Below are 10,110 nucleotides of genomic sequence, written 5' to 3'. Positions count from 1 at the left end.
CTTTTTAAATTTTTCTATTTGTTGCTCCACATCTATAAATTCTTCTACTTTAACATCTTCATCCTCATTACGCTTTTTACTGCTACTTCTTTTTACTAGCTGTTTAAACATTTTTATTTTCTATAAATTCTACAAGCAGATTTCTTTGGTAATTTAAGTTTTTCAAAATATTTAGCTATATCTGCTTCGTTTATTTGAGATTGGGCTTTACGTGCTTGTCCTTCTATTCCTTTTCCTTTTTGAAGTACTAATCTTTTCAACGAAACTAAACGATTTTCTAAACTGTGTAGTTGTTTTGATAATTCTTCGATTTTTTCACACAATCGGATAAGAAATAAAATTTCTATATTATTTTGTCTTACTGATATTTTATCTGACTGACTTATTCCTTGATAGCTACTAATTCCCTCTGGGTTATTATGAAAGTCTTCTGCTTGTTTTAAAATAATCTGGTAGTCTCTATTAGCTTTTCTTATCACAACTCATAAATTAAGATCTTATTAGTTGTTCTAAAATTTCTAATTTCTGTTTTAAATTATCTTGAATTTGGTTGATCTGTTCTATTTGTTTAGCTATTTGATTTATCTGATTATGAATTTTTTCAATTAGTTGCTTGCATTCTAACTCTATTTGCTTCGAGCTACTGATATTTATGGCTGAAATTAGAGTTTCTATTTCTAACTTGGTGGGGAATTTTTCTAAATTTAAATATATTCGTTTTTGAAGGATTGAACTACACTGATTTTGGATATAATCTAATTTTTTTTTTTATATCTTGATCTTTAATTATACTGCGAGTATTACGAAGATGGTCTATAGATGAAGTAAAAAAAATACTGATTTTATCTATGTCATTTTCAATATTTTCTGCAAAGTTAATCTGATGATCTAAAATACTATTTAGCTGAGAATTATGTTCGCTATGGAGCTGATGTGTAAAAATACCTTCAAAATTACAACGAAATTTATTTTTATCAATATTAAGACGATGGTTATGGTTGCTGAGTTCTAAATCTAAATATTCTACTTTTTTCATACACAGAATTAAATCATACTTTAAAATTATTAAAAGCTATTATAATATAAAATTTATAACTAAATTGTCCAAAAATAAAAACTACTCTATTTCCGTAAGCAAAATGCATAAACTAACTTAAACTGTCCTAAAATCGAACACTGCTCTGATACCAATTTTTGGGGTGATGAGTTAGTGGTTTACCACTATTTTGAAGTTGGGCTAAGAATTATCTAATTAATTCTACAGTTATGCTAATAAATTTTCAAGTTGTTGTATGGCTGTAGACACCCCATTTTTGACCGTCCTCAAGACTTGGACGTCACCATTGGAACACTTGGTGATTACCCTTGTTGGTGTTCGTTTGGAGTTCCCGGAGGTCTCGGCTCGCGTGCCTTGCCTCAGGATCTCCGAACTCGACTGTTTAGTGTCTGGTTTTGCACCAAACACTTGTGTTTTGCCTTGGAGGGGCAGGGAATGCCTTGTGAGGCATCCCCACACACCACCGGCAGTGGCTAGAGGTCACCGGCTGGTTTTTTTCTGCCATCGGAACTTTTTGTTGCCGGTCGGCACTCCTTTTTGCCAAAATGGCATTTTGGCTGGCCGACTACTGTGCATCTGCTTTTGCAAATATTTTATCACAGCTGTCTTGCTTTTGGCTCCCCTCCATACACGTGTATGGAGGGATCTCTCTCTTGGAAGCTTGTCTTGTAAGCTTTATAAGACAAAAGGCTCTATAAGAGAGAGCCTTGTCTCTTGGCCTTAGGGTTAGACACTTGAGAGACTTGAGATATTTTTAGACAGCCATTCTTAGGGTTTTGAGTTCTAGGGTTAGAAACCATACACTTTCTATCTCTATATCTCCCTCTTGTGTGTGTTAAAGTGCATTTGTGTCTTACTATTGCACACAAACACATAGTGTTTCACCTTCACTTAGCTACTGAGGTTCTAAGAGGTTGGTTTTGAAGTTTTGGAGTTGTTTTCAAGCCAAGGAGGGCTGTTGGAGCATCATTTGTGAAGGGGTCTTCAAGGGTAAGAAACTAGCCCCTTTATATCCCATTTTTGCATTACATTTTTACCTATCTTAAAATCGTTTTTGAGCTTAGTGTATAATACAAAAAAGTTCTGTTTTTAAGCCCTCTAAATTGTTTGTTTAGAGTGTTTTGTGGTTTGGAGGTGTTTGACCCCTCTTAGGCCTTGAAAGGCCCCATTTTAAGCCATTTTGAGTGAGATTCGAGACTTTGGTGTTTGGGCCTCTTCACCACTGAAATCTTGAGGGATTTCAGTGGTGGAGATGGTGCCTTGAAGTCTCCAAAAGGGGAGGGCCACCCCCTCTCCTTGTTGTCCTTGAAAGGGACCCTTTTTGGCCTCTTGAGAGAGCATCGTGTTAGAGTGTGTATTGATCATGTCTTGGTTGTTTTCCATGCTTATTATGCCATGATATAACCTTGTTGTGTGTTGGTTTTGGTACACCATGCATGCTTAGCATACCTACCATGTAATGCCATGTTATTGCCTTAATATGCCTTGGGTTGTTAGCCTTTGTTCGAGCATGTTTTAGGTCTAGTTTTGTGAAGCTTGTGTGCTTATTTTACCATGCTAGAGGTCTGTCCATAGTTGTTTGGGTCGGATTTGGCATGCTTAGTATAGCTCCTTTGCATTCCGGCTTGTTGGCCCTAAGTGTATGAACGTATAGCATGACATTCTTGCATTGATTTAGTGGTTTGGGACTATCCACCATGTTATTTCAGTCCACTTATCATGCTCATATGCTTGCATTTCATGACCCTTTTGATGTTTCAAGAATCGATGTTTCATGCTTCATGTTTATGCCATTGTGTATGTCTCTAAGATTGGGTCATTTGGATGCCATCTAAGTGGTTCTTAAGGCTTACTTTTGCATGATTTGGGGCTGTTTTGATTCAATTTGGTCATTTGCTTCATGAGTCATATGGTCATGTTTTAGGTCCTTAAGTTTGGGCGTATGCATAGCTTGCATTGGTAGGTTAATTGGGTATCATTTCCTACATTTTTTCAAGGCTTATAATGCATGTCACATGTCCATGATCATTCCTTTCTAAGTGTGCTTAGAAGTAGTCTTTTGATACTTAAGCATTTAGGCCTTCAACATGTGCATGTGTGTATGTGTTTAGTCCTTTGTTTTGGTCACTTTGGCCATTGTTTTAGGCCTATTTAGAGTTACCTAAATCATGTATAAGTCCACCTTTTCATAAATTTGCATTGCCTCATGTTTGCTTGTATGCTTGCATAAGTGTCTTGCCATGCCATGTTACATCCTTAGCATGTATGCCTAGGTTGCATTGCATCTTGCATGCATGCTTTATTCCTTGACTTGGTGATAGGAATTGGGCCTTGGTTTGTTTGTTTGGTTTGCATTTCATTTGACATGAAAGTTGCACACTTGGTTCTTTGGGCCGTCATGCATGGAAATGCGTGATTGGCGGTCCGAGAATCGAGACACATGCCCCTTCGAGTCACAAACATGATAAGGGATGTGGTGGTGCACACATTGCTTTGAAAATGCATTGCCATGTCTTGTCTGCCCTCTGCTGCTGTCAAACAGGTTTCTGCAGGAACTTTCTGCCGACCGGCAATTATTTTTCTGCAGATAGCTTCATTTTGTGCCGGTGACCACATACCATTACCGGTGGTAATCCTACTTAGCCGGTGGTGATTCCCAGTATCCAGAGAAACATCCCTGAGGTTTTGGTAGCCTCCAAAAGAGCAGAGCAGGGAAAACAGAGGCAGACTATGCATGGCGGTGCACTTCCGAGCAAGACCCGAGCACGCGCTGCATCTGGCCCTCCTCCCGAGGCGGTTTACTGTTTTTCCTAGCTTAATTAGTTTGTTAGCTGATTAGGAAATTTGTAATATTTAATTAGCTTGCGTAGTTAATTAATTTGTATTATTTATTTGGTCCCTCCGGGCGAGGGCAAATCTGTAATAAGTGTGTGTGAGTGGTGTGCATGTCTTCCAATCCCCACTTCTTTCTTCCCTTTTATTTACCTGCTTTGATGGTAGATTAGGGCACGTTTAAATTAGCATACCGTATATAATGCATGCGTGCATTCATTCATTTATTTTACATGCACCGGGCTCGGTACATCACGCTAACTGCATTTGTACTTCAATTCCAAATTGAATACGTGCATCAATTGACTGCATTTCACATGTCATTCATAGACTAGCCGAGCCTACTCTAGTGACATTTTGTATGCGATGCATTAGGCATTTAACATGGACTTGGATCATCCATTGATTGCTAACGTGTTCCTGTTTTCGGCACAGAGTACGATGTAAGTATTTATGCTTTAGCATCTCGCATGCGTGTGAATGTTACCATGACAGTATGTTTGCCATGCGGCTAAATGCTTACGTGATATTATTGTTTGAATACCCGAGGGTGAAGGTTGGATTGTTTGAGTTTGAAAAACTCGTTGAAATCTGTGTTTTAGCCTACTTACGAGTAGCAAATTCCAAAGCGCTCTTCAAAACAAACGGATATGCAATGCTTGTTTCCAAATTAGGCAATCTAGTCTATACTTGTTTGCTGTGCGCATAACATAGTAATTCTAGGCTAACAAATGGAATAAGAACACACAACGTTTTCAAAACTGGATATCACGGTTAGTAGAGGCCGGTCTTCGGACCGGGCGAGAGGGGGTGCTCATAGCTGACCTTCCCCGATCGTACCCAAGTTCCCGAGCCGAGGCAACTTTGGTGATGACGGACACGTGGCCTTTGGCACCGAGTCAGGGTTTCCTAAATTCCCCCATTTTAAAATATTTAGGTGGCGACTCTGTATCTGGAAAAGCAGTTCATGTTTGGCACTTCTTTTCAAAAATCTGTTTCTCAAAACGATTTGCCGGATTTGGACTCTTTGGTTCAGATTAAGAATAGTGACAATTTGAGAGTCCGAGCTGTAGTGACCCCACAAATGAACAGAACGGGACTCACCCTCCCGGGGCGTTCGGGGACGTCTACAGTTTCTGGGACGTCTACAATGGCTAGCTGTAAGGCTTATTGTTTTATAGTTATCTGTCTATTTATTTGTGTAATTTTCAAGCTATAATGTACTAGAGATCTACCGGAAGCCAATGATAATAGAAATTGACATCTTAGTTTTTGATCTTCTAATTCTTGTATAAGCTCAGTACTGGATTTGATTTTAATTCTAAGTTCTTCTTCTAAAAGTATAAAATTTTGATTTTAAAATTCTTATATGAAAAATATTTCCCTAATATTTCTACTCAGGTTGCTCTCCTTATATTCTAAATTATTTTTCTTACTTGGTAAAACTATTTTTAAGTAATGTTTGCTTTCATTACATGTACTCCCACTTTGAAGCTAAGCTTCGTTTAACATAGTATATTTTTATTTTCTATTCCTTACATTTCCCTTTCTGCCTACAATTTACCCTCAATGCCAAACCACAGCTGTGATAACCCTGTTCCGTATTATGTTAATTAATCTTAATTGTGATTCTGATTACGTGTTTGATATGATTTTGAGTACCATTTATATGAATATATGTTGTTTTGAATTTCTATCTGTTCACCGTAAGAAAATCTATTTGACTTTCTTCTTTGGAATTTAAATTGAAGGCCTTGTCAGCCACAGAAACCGAAATTGACTACACCATTATGATTAGTGTAATTTTTAAAGCCTACGGTGAAATTTAATTGAAAATTGATTCGGATCAGATTAATTAGATTAAATTAATTTAATAGTGCTCAATTAATTAGTATTAATGAAATTTGATTATAAGGGGCCATTATACACTTAATTTCTCTCTTTTATTCAATTTGGCTGATATTAAATCTAAGAAAAGAGAGAGAGGGTCGTCTAGAGAGAGAGAGAGAGGGAAACAATTGAAGATTTGAGCAAGAGGCTTGGAAATCTTGAAGATTAACTCAAGAATTGGATAGAATTTGGGTGTTTGAAGCTCCTAGGTGAGTAAATTCATAGATTTTAGATTGTAACTTTGTGAATTCAAAGTTGAATGGTGATCAAGAACATGAATTGAGTTAGTTTTGATGAATTGGGAGTCAATATACACATGCATGTAGGAGATTGCCATGAATTGTATGTTTGAGCTTGAAATTTGCATGAGCTAGCATGAATAATGTTGAACATGGAGAATTGGGCACCAATCTTCACATGCATGCATGATTTTCATGGGTTCCATAATAATAAGTGTCATTTGCATGATGTGAAGTAGAAATGAAATTAAAAATTTGCATGCATGTTTGATTATGGAAGATAGGGAGCTTATATGAGGGTTGAATGCATGAGCCTTGATTATACTAAAGAAATGTTGGTTAATTTTGAAGATTGGACCATGATTTTGAGCAATTGGCCTCATATTGTTTGTGTACTCATGATATATAATGTGTTTCCCTATTTTGGTACCTTAATTCGAGCGTTGAAATCTTTGAATATCGAGTTTGAGCCTCAAGAACAATTTTGGATTTTCCAGAATTTGGCATGTCCGCTCGAGCGGGGAAAGCGTCGCTCAAGCGGGAAAATGAGCTCCCAGAAGTTTTGCAGACATGGATGTCCGCTCGAGCGGGGAGCCATGTAGTGAGACTTTCAGCTCGAGCGTCTGAATTCACGCTCGAGCGTAAAAATGAGGCAACCAGTATTTTTGCAAACCTAATGGGTTCGCTCGAGCGGGAAAGTCCACGTTCGAGCGGGGACCCCTTTTTCAGAAATTTTGTAAAGGTGCTCTATTTTTCGTTTTCCGTTCTCTTTCACTTCTAAGCACTCTTAGGCATGCATTGAGCATTATGAATGAATTAAAAGGATAAGAAAGAAGCCTAAGAGGAATGTATGAATTAAGAACGGATTGAATCGTTTGTGACCCATATGTGTTATGTAATGTGTAGGGTCGACCTCAAGGGTGAATCCACCGGCAGAACACTGTGAGTAATATCTTAATAAAGATATCTGAAGTATGTCATTTGTCCAACTGCTTACTTTTATATAAGTCTTGTAAGTTTGTTACATTGAATTGGGGACAAATATTCATTATGCCGTGTGATTGGGCCAAAGGCCGTCGGATACAATTGATTGGGCCGAATGCCGTTTGACATGGATGATTGGGTCAAAGGCATCTGATACGAATGATAGTCTGATACGAACGATAGTCTGACACGAATGATAGTCTAACACGAATGATAGTCTAACATATCAATGAATGGACCAGAGGCCGTATGGCATGAATGAATGGGCTAGAGGTCGTATGACATGAATGAATGGACCAGAGGCCATATGACATGAATGAATGGGCCAGAGGTCGTATGACACGAGAGAATGGACCAGATGCCATATGACATGGACGAATGGGCCAAAGGCCATTTGACACCAATAATTGGGCCAAAGGCCGTCGGACAGGAACAATTAGGCCCAAGGCCGTCTGTTGTACATTGTTATAGTGTATCTTCTTTATTCGCTATTATTCACTGGGCTTTCGCTCACGCTCATTCATGTGTGTGTAGGTGAGCCAAGGGATGTCCAAACCCAGCCTCGGTGAAATATGTGAGAAACAGTAAAGGTTTTGAAGAGTCGGCCCAACGTCTCACGTACGAGACTTGTATTTTGTATATGAATTATGGGTTGACTGACTTAGACTTAATGATCATGTATGTACAGAACTTTGTGCTATTACCTATTTAACGTGAGTTATTAACATGTGTGTATATGGATTGTTATGATGTGCCATGTAAGCACAGCTCTATGGATAAAGTTTTAAATTTGCTTCTGTTTGGCCCCTTTACTCTAATGAGTTATATGTTTGGTTTGGTTTGAGGCCGTAGGTAATCTCTTGATTACTGGCCGGTTATGCCCTTAACCCATAAGGGGCGGGTTCGGGTCATGACAACGGCTCACACGGGCTCTTCAGCTAAGATCACTCAACAATGAAATAGAAAACAATAGATACTATGAAAGTTTAAAGCATGTAATATTAATGAGCAAGCAAGCATTCCATAAACTTAGTTTTTCCAAAGAGAAAATAAATTTTATAACAAAAGAGTTACCCTTTTAAAATATCTAAGGAAAAAGAGAGACTACTTACACTCCATATTAATATGTAATATACTCACAAAGATTATGTTACAGACTTTGAGATTTTGAAAGACTTGAACACTTAGAATTTTTCTGAGTTTGAGATGTTGGGGAAATTTTTGCAAAGAAGAGTGGAGGGAAATTTTTCATTTCTCTAGCCGTTGGCATGAATTCCAATTTATACACTACATTTAATAGATACCAACAAAAACCAAAGACTTATCCTTACGTCTAATTTTTGAACAAAAGGTCTAAAAGCCTAGTTATAGATTTTACAAAATTTCTACACAATAAATGCATAGACTTTGACACCTTTTATGACCAACTTCCTATTACTCTAGATATGAACAATAAAAATTTTATCAATAAAGGGTTAGGATAATGATGTCGGGTATTGCTTTGGGCCCCATCGCACATCATTCAATCCTCCAATTTTGATAAAATTTTGACTCTGTAATTTGTTATAAAACACGTGTAAGGATTCTCACAATATTTCTTTAATAGAGCAGGGCAGGGTAGGGCCCCATCTGCTCTATTTACTACTGAAAGACGTAAATAATTACAGACACAAATTATTACAGTAGCTGTTGTCATTTTTTGGCATGAATTTTGTTGATCGTTGAAGAGAGGCTTTATTTTCTACAGATTTTGTCTTTTTCTTCTAAGTATCTTGATGCCAATAATTGATGTGGACATATGGATACTTGGATGATGGAGTGAATCTTCAAGCCTAATCTTCCGTGGATACAAAACAAAAAAAATAATAAAAAATTCAAAGAGTCAAAAAGGTCAAAATCCTAAAAGTTCAAAATAGTAAATGAAAATATGGACTTTGAGCTATAATACTTTAAAGAGTCCAATTATGGAGTGCACGCTTTTTGTTTTTTGTTTTTTTTTTTCACCCATATATTCTATCTGAAAGATCTTCATGATCTGCTGCCAAGAGTTGATCGTAAAAATCGTCCCCATTATCTGGTTCATTCTTCCATTGGTTACCTACTTCTTCCATTACTGGTGAATCGTGAGAGACACTATGCTGATAGTCGGGGTACCGGCTTTCATTGACAAATGTTTCTTTGCTGAAAGGAAAACCTGGAATGGCTAAGTTACAGTATATCTTCTAATTTCTATTTTCGCAGACAAGATTACCATACCTTCCATTATATACTAATAGAGGATTACTAGCAAATTTCCTCTATTTATAGAGCTGATCTCTGAGTGAAATTTTTTTGCATGGTCAGGGTCTCTGATTGAGAAGTCCTGGGTATCCTGGAAATGTCGAAGTTCCTCTGAGATACATTTTATGCTTAGCTGGAATGCACCTTATTCTTTTCCATTCTGGTAGCTTGCTATCAATAAATACTTTTACAAAATGATGATGCTCTTCCATTACACAAAGTACTAAATGGCCAAGTTTATTGCCAAAACTATCTGCCTGATCTGGATCTAGAAAAATTATTCTAGAAATAAAGCCGTAATCTAACAATTGCAAGGCTGTTAGATGACGTGTTTTGCCCCTGATCTCTATCTCTAGTGGCTCAAAAGTTTCTAGATTTATCTAGCAACGGCAGATGGTGAAATCTAGATTACAGTGACATCTACCAAAATATTCTGGCCTATCTATACGTCTTTCTTCTTGTAAACAGGGTTGTTCTTCATCTTCGTAGAGATAAGTCCACTGATATGCTATACCAGGGCATTGAACTCCAGCTATGGAGAGGTCTTGAAGAAATTGCTGTATAATGACTAATTCATTATTTCTGCTATCTTCGGCTAAGGTATATATATATATATATATATATATATAGGGTTTAAGGTCTTTTATTTCTCGGCTTTTCTCACAAAAAGATTGAATGATAGAATGCCTGAAAAAATACATTCTAGCACTCAATTGTTCAAATTCCTCACTAGTAAGTTGTCTGATTTATAGGTTAGGAAAAGGAGTAGATGCTTTTTCTGGAGTTAGTTTTTTAAACTGGTTGGTTAGGGTTCGAATGGTTGCTCTC

The sequence above is a fragment of the Camellia sinensis genome, chromosome 15 (assembly GCF_055761805.1).
Source record: "Camellia sinensis isolate YWXY chromosome 15, ASM5576180v1, whole genome shotgun sequence".
Lineage (NCBI taxonomy): Eukaryota > Viridiplantae > Streptophyta > Magnoliopsida > Ericales > Theaceae > Camellia > Camellia sinensis.
The sequence above is the reverse complement of the archived record's forward strand: the minus strand, read 5'-3'. Positions refer to the sequence as shown.